General features: G+C 33.6%; 2 pseudogenes; one reads left to right on the top strand and one right to left on the bottom strand.

Annotated features, from left to right (window-relative positions):
* Positions 1-2,091: 2,091 nt before the first annotated feature.
* Positions 2,092-3,250, top strand: LOC146905331 (uncharacterized; annotated as a pseudogene).
* Positions 3,251-8,549: 5,299 nt separating this feature from the next.
* LOC146905330 (F-box/kelch-repeat protein At3g23880-like) lies at positions 8,550-9,913 on the bottom strand (annotated as a pseudogene).
* Between the last annotated feature and the right edge of the window lie 4,284 nt (positions 9,914-14,197).

The following is a 14,197-nucleotide window of genomic DNA, read 5'->3' as shown; positions in this document are numbered from 1 at the left end:
TATCTTTTTATCAATGGTGAACCTTAACCTTCATAGTAAGCCATTAAAACATCAATACCACAAATATGTCCCCCGAAACCTTAATAAATTGTTGCCTATTAAATTGTCTCTTAAGGACACGCTTGTTCAACTTTGGCAGCCTTCTAAAGGAGTCACCATCGCTCCCGTTGATGAAAGTAAATTGTCGGGCTACCTACACCCCGGCAGTTCCAACTTATACAACTATCGAGATCTTTCTATTAGTTCCAACTTATTTGAGGATTCTTTTGTTAGTTGTATAACTTGGAATTTTTGGGGTCTAGATAACCTAAGTACAATTAAAGAGTTGTGCTTCATCTTGAGTTTTGATTTCCACTTTTATCTTGATAGAGAAGGAAGAAAGGGTGGTGTGGTTTTACTTTTGAAGAAATATGTAAATTGCAAAATAACTAATTATTCTCACAAATTAAACATGTTGATATTGAATTTATAGGTTTCATATAGGCAGTAGAAGGAGAGATTCTTGGAATTTATTATGATATTCGTCTAATCTATCTTTTTCTCTCCTGGTGTTTTGTGATGATTTTAATTTAATGATATTCTTGATGCTTGTGAGAAAAAACGGTAGGGTGGAACACAAGGATCAGTTGATGGGGGTACTTGCAAACGGGAAAATAATTGTCATTTTATTTTTTGGATCCCGAATTTTCACCATTTGTTGAGCAAAGGTGACAATCTTCTTTGTCAGCCAATCAGAAAAGAAATTGAGAAGTACAAAAAAAAAATTATTTCATTGCTTTGTGGTGAAGGTTAGATACTCTGGTTGTAAATGATGATATTTTATGGAAACAAAGAGCAAAAATGCGGTCAATTATTAGCCATTCTGAAACTAATATGTGATCAATTGCTAATGATTTTTTTTTATTTGTTCAAACTTTTTGTTGATTTGTTCAAACAACAAGTTGGTGTGAATGGGAACACATTATATTACCAGTTTTAACTTGCTAATGAATATAACCAATTTTTCGTTAAACAATTAACTTTTAAAGAATTCAAAGATGGAATTTTTTCTATAATAAATTATGGAGTGCTTGCGAAATGGAGATATTTGAAGATTGTTGTACGTGGCTAAATTTTGTTCCCTTTCTCACTTATCTGAACTCTATAATTATCGTTTAATTCTGAAAGGTGGTGTTCAAACATCCATGAAATATTGGAGGCATGTTGTAGCCTGTAATGTTCTATACAAAATATTTGCAAAGGTGTTTGACAAGTGTATTTGGAAGAATCAATCATCATTTGTATCGGTTTATCTATTTTGGATAATGATATTGTTGTAATTGAAATTATGCACTTCATGAAGTGTAAGAAAAAAGAAAAGCAAGGATAAGTCACTCTTAAGCTTGATATATTCAAGGCTTAAGATAAGATAGATTAGGTATATATTATGGAAATTATGGAAAAGATGGGATTGAGTCCACAAATGGATTGAGTGGATTATGTTGTGTAATGAGTGGATCATACTTCTAATTTGATGGGAAAAAAAAACCTAAGTGGATTTGGCACAAAAGGGTTGGTTATGTAAGCATCAATATCGTTTCAAAACTTTTCAAGCTTGATATATGTGGCTAGAGGTCTTTCAAAGATCAATTTTTTACAAGGATAAGATATGTGGTGTTAAAAAAACATGTTAAAAGTTATTTTCAAAACAAGGATTGTGTTTCAACCAAAACATGTAAAACATGTAAATTACCAATAAAAAATAAATTCACGACACTCCGGATGAGTTAGGACTTACATTTCTAACTAACACGTTCAGATAACACCAGCCACCGTAAGAATAGATTGAAGCTAACAAAAATTAATTAATTAATTGCTATGAAGTACGGACACTCCTCGGATTAGGCATGTTCCGGTGTCAAGTTGTCGTGTCCGACACCGACACTTGTTATTACACTAAATTATGTGATTTTTTTTCAAATTATTAGCTGTGTCGGTGTGTCAGTGTCTGTATCGTATCCGGTGTTAGTGTCTGTGCTTCATTGATTAATTGTATTCATCTTCAGTTTCCTTTTCAATCTGAATTCATTCTTGAAACTTCAACTCAACACTATGTTCAAGTTCAATTCTTCATGGCGCCACACAAGAACCCTAATCTATACCCTACAAAAATTACCAAACCCTTACCCTCTTTTCCACGATTTCTGCACCAACACTTCAGATTCAACCTCTTTTGCAGCCTCCTACCTCATCAACAATTTTGGCTTTTCCTCACAATCTGCTTCCAAACTCTGCTCCACCCACCATGTTCGTTTCAAGTCCACCCAAATACCTGATTCAGTTCTCAATTTCTTTAGAAATCATGGTTTCTATGATTCCCAACTACGCGATATCATTGCCAAGATGCCAGAGCTGCTTTCCAGCAAACCCTACAAAACGGTGTTGCCAAAGTTTCAATTTTTTCACTCCAAAGGCGCTTCTACCTCTGACATTGTTAACCTTGTCGGTAAGAACCCTTGAGTCTTGTATGTAAGCCTCAAGAATCAAATAGTCCCGACCTATGAATTTCTTTTTAGATTCTTGCAATCTGACAAGGAAATTTTGGCATTGTGGAATTACAATGCAAATTTACTTTGTGATCGTTTTGTGCAAAATAACATCACAATGCTAATTGAGAATGGAGTCTCCGACTCAAACATTAAAAGATTGCTTAGGGAACAAAGTCGGATTTTCAAGACACGTGACATGCTGAAGTCGGTGAAGGAATTAAAGGATTTAGGGTTTAATCCTTCAAAAATAACTTTTGGTGTAGCATTGTATGCCAAAACAGCTGTAAACAAAACCCTATGGAAAGAGAAAGTTGATGCCTTTAAGAAATGGGGTTGGTCTAAAGAAGATTCTCTTGAAGCATTTAGAAAGAAACCTTATTCTATATATGTTAACATCCATTGATAAAATTAATTTAGTGACGAACTTTTGGGCCAATCAGTTGGGTTGGGATGCTATGGCCATTGCCAAAACATCTTATATTTTGTCCTCAAGTTTGGAAAAAAGGATCACTCCGAGGGCCACTGTTGTCCAATTCCTTCTCAACAAAGGTTTGACAAATAAGAATGCAAGCTTAACTTATCCATTTGTAGTGACTGATAAGTTGTTTCTTAATATGTTCATAAAACGATTTGAGAACGAGGCTTCTTTTCTTTTAAAGTTGTATGAGGAAAAACGCAATCTTGGATACACCAGGGACAAGACATGCATGTGTCATGACTAGGTTTTCATGTCTTTTAGACTGAATATGCTATTCTTGTTCTATATTCTATGTGCGAAAATTTAATTTTCTAGCATTTATGGGCATGTAATACTTCTTTTTGGAGTGTCATTTCATCTTCCATGGTTGTATAGTCCAATAATATATTGCATAAATTCAGCTATACCAGAATATGTTGTTGGATTTAAAATGGTTTCAAGTCGTAGTTTAAGAATCTTACCTACAATGGAAGTTTTTTCGTAATTGAAGCAATATGATGGAAATTTTGGTCCTTCTATGCAACAAAATCATTTTGAGATGTTGTAGGTAAGGTGTGTCGACTCTAGTGCTTTTGATTGAAAAAGATGCAGAACAATAAAGAAAATAAAAATCCGTACGTTTAATTTGATTTAAATAAAATAAGATATCAATTTATATAAATAACCTTGTCATAGTAATTTAATTCATTGAATTTATCTTTCTTATGTGTTACTATTCCAACTATCAGTATAGACTCATTCTAGGTTCACACAATTTACTGAGAAACCCTCATGCTTTAGATTCTAAGTAATTCTTCTGAATATTTTTTCGTTGATTCCCCACACATTGTTGTTTATAGGGAAGATTTAGGTAGTTTCTGTTACTGATCTTTAAGTAGCTGTTGCTAGATAATGATCCTTAAAAAATTTAACAATTCTCCCTAGCTCAATATTGGCATCTTTCTTACCGGTCAAAGTTTGAATCACTCGCAGACAATTCATTTTTTATCATAATATGATACTGCCTCCATTCGCGCAGCCATTCCAAAGCCACGAGCAGACCATAGTCCAGCTTCGGCTTCAGCAGACCTGAGTAAGCCTCTAAACCAGGCTGTGTTAAGACTGGAGCATCAGTCCCTGTGCATCTCGCAGGCAGTACCCACAACCAAAAGTGTTTGAATCTGTGAATAGTTTAGGATCAATGTTAGTGCACTTCAAGGTTCAAGTATCTGGTTTCGACCATCTGTCTCCCTCACTGCATTGGTCTCTGTTTGGGCGAACAACACTGCATTTGCATGCTTGTTTCCGTATTTACTTTAAGTAGTGGTGTATGTACTTTACACATTCTTTGAAATGAATGCATGAATTGGTTTCAACTGCTGTATCTTCTCACAACCGCACTTGGTCTTGAATGGTTCAAGTCTTGTAATTTTTAGAGTTTAACAAATTATAACATGGATTTGTTGCATTTTATTAGCTTCTTATTTGTTTAAAGGGACATGGCATTGTCTTCAATTATGCTAAACAAGTTTTTGTTTGGCAGAGCGGTGTAACAAATGCTAATGATTATAATTCAATAAGTTCCCCTTAATAAAAGTACAATCACTTGCAACCATATGCTTCCATGTAAATCATAAAAGTATGTACTCAACATGCATAATCTACTTTCATTCATTCACCATGTAATTAACAAGTATACAAGACTAAAAACTATGAGAAAAAATGCATAGAGAAATTCAATATTCAAGATCAATATTCAATTAACAAAATCTATCAAAAAAGTTAACTTCAAGCACCAAAACTGGTTTGTTTTTCTTCTTGAAATTGGCTATCTTAGTTCTGAACATTTTCCTTGCAACAATGACTTCAATGAAGTAACTTTGAGTGTTCATTTAATTAGTGCATTTGCTATGTAATCTAGTCTTATTGTATCAGGTACAAGTGAGACATTGTAATGAACATTTGTATCATGTATAAAACTATAATTTTATATATTCATGAATTTTTCCATTTGTTACCATGTTCGAAATTCAATTTGTTGAGTCATATTTTACATATTTGTGGAACGAGTTCTGCCCGAGGAACTGTTCTCCAACCTGGCTGGCTTCCAGGTCCTCCTCCAATGGAGCAAAAATTAAGAACACATTTTTGCATTTAAAGAACAGTGTGGAACATAACGATAAAGATGCTCTTACACGACCAGTTCGGTACAATATTTGTTTGAATGCTTTATCAGAAACTAGTCTTCTGCTTTCTGTATCATGCTCACTTTCCACTTCTCTGCACAAGATGCTCTTTCATATATTTCATATTCTTCAAAGATCAAACTAGCTCCAATCAAGTTCTGCACAAGTATTTAAATCCAATAAGGAACAAGACAACAAGTTAAGGTTAAACACCTGAAAATTTAGTAATGACATGCCAGCTTAGTCTCTTGTTTGTGCAGGATTCAGTTTTTCTTCATAAAGCTTTAACAGATAAGGCGACTCCTCCTTAAAACAATTTATATATGTGTCAATGAACAACTTATCGCTCATTAAAAAAGGAGCAGTTAAGGTTGCATTCTTTTTTTCGCAAACCTTTCTTCAAAAGATATTGCACAACTGAGGCCCTTGGTATGATACTTCTCTCGAGACTAGAACCAATAAACCCTTGATACTTTGGCAATCGCCAGAGCATCCAAACCTAATGGATTGATCGAAAAGCTCATTACTAAGTAGTTTATCAATGGATGTTAACGGATGTTAACATGCAGTGAGGTTGCTTTCTTAATGCTTCAAGAACATCTTCATCAGACCAACCATATTTCTTAAAGGCATCATATTTTTCATTCCATCAGGTTTTGGATAAATATGTTTTGGCAATCAATGTTATTGAGAAAGTTGACTGTGAAGCATCAAACTCTGAATCCTTGAATTCCTTCACCAATTCAGTCGAGTCACTTGCATAAAATACCTTAATCAGGCTCCAAAGCAATCTTGCAATATTTGAGTTTGTTACTCCACTCTCAATCAGCATTCTGATGTTATGCAGCACACTATTTTTTCAAAAGAAAGTTGGATTGTGATTCAACGAAGCAAAAGTGTCTGTCAGATTGCAAGAATCGGTAAACCAATTCATAGGTTGGGACTAATTGATTCTTCAGGCTTGCTTTCAGGATGGTGGTAGGGTTCTTGCTGACAAGCTTAAGAATGTTAGAGTAAATGTAATCTTTTAGGAGAAACCATGGATTGTAAAGAATGTGAACAGAGACAAGGTTTTGGGTGGATTTAAATCGAACACAGTAGGTAGAGCAAAGTTTGGAAGCGAATTGTGGGAAGAACCCAAAATTATGGATGAGACGTCACCAACTCGAAGTGGCTGAAGTTCGACACAGAGCTTTTTGGTTGTTAATTTATAGCAGCACCGACCAACATCCAACAGCTCCAGTCCTTCTGGTTGGTTTGCTTGCACTTAAGTGCCTTAAGTAGCCCTCGAAGGAGTCCGTTTATATCCGTCTGAGCTTTCAAAAATGTATTGACCATAGGCATCTTACTTACCATCAGATACCAACAGCGTAGCAGCACGGCACTTGTATTGCTCTCCCACAACCACGTTTTCACGGTTTATGCTATTCACATTTCTCTATTGGTTTTATTCTTATTGTGCGTCTTGTGAGCGTGATTGGATCCACAAAGGCAATTACTTGGATGTTCCCCTAACCTAACCCGAAGGTTGATTCGATCCACAACTATTTGCGTTTTTGGTATTTGCAAAGTAATTAAAATTGCAACTAAAACCTAAAATCAGTTTGAACACAGCAACCTAGTCTGGTGTAGCTTAACTAATGACATAGATTATTGGACTAAACAAACAGGGAAGGAGAAATGACACAGTCACAAAAAAGTATACATGCCCATAAATGCAAGAAAAGTTCAACTTTTACAAGTATTACTGGCAAATTATTAGTATGACTGATATACATCACAATTTTGAAAAAGTATTCATATCAAATATGGAACAAGATAACAAATTGAGACTAAAATACCCTGGGGAGATTCATTACATGCTAATTTAGTCCCTGGTGTGTGCAAGATTTAGCTTTTCTTCATAGAGCTTTAAGAGATAAGATGACTCCTATTTAAATCGTATTATGTATGTGTCCAGGAACAACTTACCGGCCACTACAAATAAAGTAGTTAAACTTGCATTCTTTTTCTTTAGAAGATATTGCACAACTGAGGCCCTAGGCATGATAGTTTTCTCGAGACTATAACTAATAACCCTTGGTACTTTGGCAACGGCCATAGCATCCCAACCCAATTAAATAAATTATAATATTTATTGCCAATAAAAAATAAATTCACGACACTATCGGCAATCACAGTGGCTGCAACCACGACCGAGCCTGCAGATTAAAACTATGATCCTACTATTATGTAATTGTTAAATAGTTATATATCTTTGAAATGTAGTGTCAATTTCACTTGTTCTGCAAAATTTGTATTTCAATGGATACTTTTAAACAGAAAGTTGCTACAAATGTTTCCATGGAAACCTTAAAGAGAGACATAAATAGTCATATACTGTGTTCACGAAAATAAGTACTGTAACTGAAGAAATCTGCTATATAGCGTTCCCCCATAAATAGAGTCATATACTGTATTCCAATAAGCCACATTCTTTTGCTTCCTAGTGTTCCCCCATGTTCCACTCTCGATCTGTAATTCAAAACAAATCAACTTAAACAGGAAAGCGAAAAATAAAATGCACACATATTAGCTCAATTGCTTTGACAACATCGTCAATATCCTTAACGATACTATTAAAGATTCTCCCATTTCTCTCGCCCCTAATTACCCAAATCGCGGCATGCCAAATCATCCTATACCCTTTTTGAAATTTCTTTGACCTCACCACATCACTCCAACACTTCAAATCGAGCCAAACACACACCTTTCGCCACACTAAGGTCTAAGGATACAACATTACAATCCAACAAAAGGTGATATGATGTTTCCACTCCATTATTACACAACACACAAGTCAAAGAGGCATCCGGAGGCAACACATTGCGAACCGCAAGATTTACTTTCAATGGGATTTAGGGAGTAAGGTCCAAAAGAAAGCAATAACTTTTGTTCGCGTGGAACATTTCCATATATAATCAAAAACCTTCTCCTCCATCGTAGCAAATCCATCCTCAACTAACAACCTCTCCTTTAGCACCTTATAAGATGATCGAACCGAAACTGCCCCACCCTCAACCGAAATCCACCGCCAAACATTCTCCTCATCCACCCATCCAAGATAACGCCCATCCCCCCCCCCCCCCCCCACACCTTCCCTCAACCCCCAACCAAGAGAGATTGAATATCTTTCTAGGAGATTCAACTTATCACATCATCAACATAAAGAAAATGCATCTCTAATATATAATAAATAATAAATGAAATACGAAAACAAATCATCAACAAACAAATCAAAGTCATCATATGAAAATAGCCACACGATATATTACAAAACATACACACACAGATTAACATAAATTCAAAGTAATAATTCGTTAAATAAGAACTTACTTTTCAGCAAATCGAAACTAAACTTTCAACATGATTCTTAGAATGGGCCCAGCCTGCTCTACTGGTAATAATTCTATCTACTCTACCATCTCTCAAATTATAGATGGTGGCATGACCATTTTGTTTGTTTTCCAATATAAGTGTATTATTATCCTCAGATAGGTGCAACGGTAACCATGATATCGGTTTAAGATTCTGATAATTAATTGTAAGGAGTTTCATCCAAGACTCTTCGACTCCTAATTCCTTCATCTACCATATAACGAAATCGGTTTTCTTGAAATCATGACAAAAACAAAGAGTATTCATCAACACACAGATAACAGGCTCAACATGTGGCACTTCATCAAAACCCTGAGGGAGACATAACCGAGTGTATGTCTTAGTACCCAAATCGAGTGAAAGAATCACAAATTGACTAAGAGTAAAACACTTGCTATCATAATTTCAAGTGCCAAGCTGATTGAAGCAATTCTCAAGCTGATTGAAGCAATTCTCAAGTGCCAACCAATTCTAAAATAAACATCATGATTTATAAAAGCTACAGTAATATCTTCAATATCTCTCCAAACATTATCACCCAAACTGAAAACCCTAACTCGGGTTCCATTCAATTTAGTTTTACTGTCAGAAAATAAACCATACATCACCACTTTATAAGTGTCACTCGAACTATCATAACCAAAAATATACCTCTCCATGGGATACATATTCTCAGATTTTCGTTAGAATACGAAAACTCTTTAGATAGTATCCTTGTGGCTGGGTTATAGAAATGAAGAGAACTCTTTCCGCTCTTCATGTAACCATGATAGTTAACGCATAACAATCCATTACAAGAACCAACGAAAGAACCAACGTACATAAAATCCCATGAATTGGAAGGATCTGCGGCAAAGGTGAAAAGAGGATTCTGTAGTAACCGACTTACAGGGACAGTTATGACACGCTTGTGATACATTGATAGATGTGCTAGGTATGGCTTTCATGCAGATCGATCAAGGTGCATTTTGATGAATCTTGGATCAGAGATTAGGGAGTTCCAAGACTTACTCACACACTTCATCCGTATCAGATATTTAACCTGAAGGAAGGAAAGCAATACAGCGATGAGTTCTTCGGGGAGAAATACTGGCGATGGAGACCGAGTATTCATGGTTTTAGTCCCTGATGGAGACTGAGTTCTTCTTCTTTGGATTGCTTTCTTTTGCATGGTGTTGGGGGCGGTTGTTTGGATATGTTCTTGTTTATGGTTGGATATTTTTTTGGTTCTGAGTGCTTTTGATACTTGTAGTTGTTCTCTCGTTGTATATATCCACCAACGGAATCCTTAATTTTCAATCATATTGTTATGAAAATAAGTAAATAGAGATCTTTCAAAATAAAAAAAAAATAAATAGTGATAGTGATTTTTTTTTTTGGTCGAATTATAGAGATAGTGATAGAGAGAAGAGAGAATAGGGTTTCATTGATTTGTATCTCAATGTTACAAATGAACTCTATTTATAGGGAAATAGAGTAGTTAGTATGGCCCATTAACCCATTTGCTATTTCGACATCCATTGTTAATATTTATAACACATATCTTTATCTTGATTATTTTTTATTTTTCTTTTTTATTTGAAGGATACTATCTTGATTATTAATATTTATACGTTATTTATATTCTATATTCTCCGATTATAAAATTTAATAACTACTGAAATATACAATCTTATCTTATTTTAATTATCTAACGCGTAATCAAACTTATATTTTTTGTATTTTTTGTTTCAATTTTTTCCTACAATTTCTCTTTTTAAAAACCATCAATTAAAACAAAATAAAACAAATTCAGCCAATATAAACAAATTTGCCCTCAATCAAAACAAATTTTCCTATAATAAGTCACCTTACAAACAAATTTTCTTGTAACTCACTTTTCACTTCTAAATATCGAGTCAAAAACAATATTCAATATCAACCAGAATTTTTCCTCTAATTATTAAACTTGATTGACATGGCATTTTTTGATGATTTGACACCTCAATATTTTTTACTCTTTTGAGTCTTTTTCTAACAGAAAAATCTTTTCAGAGGGAGAGAAAACAACCGGTCAAAAAAAAATGAGATTATTTTATAACAAAAAAACCTTTTTTATTTAGTTTTTTAAGGAAAAAAAATCACATTTAAGAGTATTGAAATTGTTAAAGAAAACTAAACAAACCCTTATTCCTTAAAGGGAGTAAATTCCTTCTCAAACCCTAGTCGTCACACCTTTCGTCGTCTTCTTCTTCTTGTCATAGGGGTGATTTAGGGTCAATTTTGACCCAAAAATCACCCCTCCGAGATGTTTTTCCTTCTATCCTAATGGAATAAGTGCTTTCACATATTTTCTGTTTTCTTTCGTTTGTTTTTGTGATTTCGTCTCTGTTTGTTTTGATTTCCCGTCTTTGTTCGGTGTGTTTTTGATTTCCCATCTTAGTGTGGTGTTTATTTGATTCAGGTTGAAAGATTAGCTTTGAGCAAGTGCAGATCCGATCAATGACAATGACTTTGGCGTCGTCAACGTTGCAGATCCGGAGACATAAGTATTCTAGAGACTTGAATATAGTCATATTAGTCATATTTGTAGGCATAAGTACTTTGCCGTTTTATGCTATTAACATGGATGCTGTGAGTTTGTTCACAGATTCATCCTTTTTGTTTTTAGCGAATTTGGATTTGTATTGTATCGATGTATTCTAACAATTTGAATGAATGAATATCGTTTATTTTTGTCAAAAAAAAAGTATTGAAATTGTTTGTTACGACTTTTGAAAAAAAATCTTAAAACAACTTCAAATGAGAAGTTATTATCAGTAGTTTATCAAAAATTAGATTTTTTTAAAGGAGAGAGAAAATATGGGTCAAAATATTGAACTAATTTTATAACGGAAAAAATATTTTTTATATAGTTGCATCCAACCAAACTAAATTATTTTTTAAACAAAAAAAGGTATTTTTGTTACGGTAAACAAACATATAATAGATTCTGATTTTTATAAATTTACTAAAAAAAAATAATCTATAAATTATTCAATGTCAAAATCACTTTTATTTTAATCTATAAATTATTCAATGTCAAAATAATCTAATAAAAAATCATTTTTATTACGATAAACAAACATAAAATAGATTCACATTTTTTATAAAATCAATAAAAAAAATAATCAACTATATAAAACTGTAACAAATCACATGTATTTTAAACTGTAACAAATAGCTCTATGAGGCCTTTTATTCTAACTTTTTTAAGAAACAAAATCTCTTTTTTACCTCTAGTCACTTTTAAAAAAAAAATCGCTTTAAAAAGTATTGTATTCATTTGTTATAATTTTGAAAGAAAAAAAATCAGCATCTACTTTAAAGAGTAGATTATATAGGCCATGCAATTACTGATTAGATTATATAGTCCATGTAATCACTCAATTTCTAAGGGATTACGCGGGATAAGTGCAATGTAATAACCTATTAATATGCTGGTTATCTCACCCCAAAACTTGAACATTGCTCGTCCTCGAGTTATGTAGCTCAAGTATTCATCCAAAAGTTCCAAATCCCTAGCTCTTCATAGTTGTCATGCATTTGGTCTTTCTTGAGTAGGTTTAACCTCGGCTATAGTTACTCTAGTAAACTGTAGTCATCCCCCTAACAACATAACCTAGATTATAGGGTTGGGCAAAAACGAGTCGATCCGAATTAACCCGAGTAACCCGATACAATTTTAAGCATTCGGTTCGGGTTAATTCGGGTTACGGGTTGATCGGGTAGACATTGCGGGTTACAGTGGGTCTATTCGGTTCGGTTTGGTTCATGATTTTGAACCCGTCGGAACCCGTACTAACCCGAATAACCCGATTTAACATTATCAATATTATTCCTATTATTATTATTATTATTATTATTATATATAAGCTTCCAGACTTGGAAATTTCACTGGACCGGCCCATTTTTTAACCCAGCCCAAACCCATTTCAGTCATTCATCCATCCATCCATATATATATATATATATAGTCTTAACCCTAATTTCATCTTCTGCTTCAACTCTTCAGACCAAGAGCGCCGTTTCTCACTTCAGGTAAAAGTTGAAAATTTTGTATTTACCACTTCATCTTCTGGCTTCAACCCTAATTTCATCCATATATAGAGACTTAATCCATCCATATATATAGTATCTACCCATCTCACTTGGTTTCTATTCTCAATCTTGTTTAATCTAAAGCTCTCGCTAGATTCTCATTACATTTTTTTTTCCTTATGATTCAGGCAAATCTGAGGTTTGGAAGCTTTGTTCCTGATCTAGAAGGTAATAGTAATAGATTAATAGTAATTTATTGATTTTGTGGTTGTTTTTGTTTTATTTTTTCTTCTTAGAAGCTTCCCTTAGAATGTCGATTAAAAATTTTGTTTTTGTAATTTATTGATTTCTGTTCTTTCTTTGAATGTCGATTAAATTTTTTGTTCCTAATCCAAAATATAAGCTTCCCTTAGAAGCTTTTTTCTTTGTTCATAAAAGATTTGTTGGTTTTAAAAAGGTTAAGTTTTGATCTATTATGTTGGTTTTAAAAAGGGTTAAGTTTTATTACTAAGGCCACTTTCTTTCCCTGTTAAAACTTACAATTTCAATCTATGTATATTCACTAATTTTTGTTCTTTTTAGGTATTTGGTTGTTACAAGAACTAGGAGGTAAGAGTAGTCCCAAAGCAAGTAGATATGGAGCAAGTGAATGGTAATGGTGATGTTACCTTAAACTTTGTTGTTAGTGTTGGCAGTTTATATTTTTAAGGTGTATGATTTTTTAATGTATGTAGTTATAAAAATTAATTTGAAATTTCTACAATTTATAACAGTTAATCAACCTACTGAACCTGGTGTTCAACCTCCAACTGGTTCTAATGCTGCTCTTCCCCCCACTAATAAGAAGAAGAGGAAAAAAAGTGTTAATGGTAATAGAAAACGGTCAAGGGTTTGGGAGCACTTTAACCCAATTCCTGATAGTGTACCCGAGACTGCTGCATGTAAGTATTGTCTGTTATACCCTAATTTTGGACCTAAAAATACTTGTTCAAAATTTCCTTTCATCTTTAATACTTGTCTATTATTCTTGAACATTTGCCAATTCGTTATTATTTACACTGACATTTCACTCTGCTTCATCTCTCAATTTAGTTTTAAAAATCATTTCAACTGTGTATGTGTCCATGTTTTCTTGCATTTCAAGTCATTCAAAATATTCTTCTTTTCTTGCATTTCAAGTCATTTGAATTTGTCTCTGATCAATTGCATTTATCTCTGCATATTATTACAATGTTATTTGCAAAATTCATGAAAAAGGGCATTTTAGTCATTTCCTATGTTAAAATTTCTTTCAATCTTTGAAAATTGTTTGAGTCTTTTCAAATGAGTTGAGTAAGTCCTTATTTCAATTCCATGACAAAATCCATTTCAAAAATTGTAGTTGAAGTCATTTTGAGTCAGTTTAGCCCCTAGGGGCATTTTAGTCATTTCATATGTCAAGGCCCTATTTAATTTCTAAAAATTGTTTCTGAGTCTTTTCAATTGGCTTGCATAAACTTTTGCTTAAATTTCTTGTTAAAAAATCATTTTAAAATTGCATCTGAGTCATT

This window comes from Medicago sativa, chromosome 7 (assembly GCF_051527215.1).
Source record: "Medicago sativa cultivar Bolivia chromosome 7, Bolivia_mono, whole genome shotgun sequence".
NCBI lineage: Eukaryota > Viridiplantae > Streptophyta > Magnoliopsida > Fabales > Fabaceae > Medicago > Medicago sativa.
The sequence above is the reverse complement of the archived record's forward strand: the minus strand, read 5'-3'. Positions and strand labels throughout refer to the sequence as shown.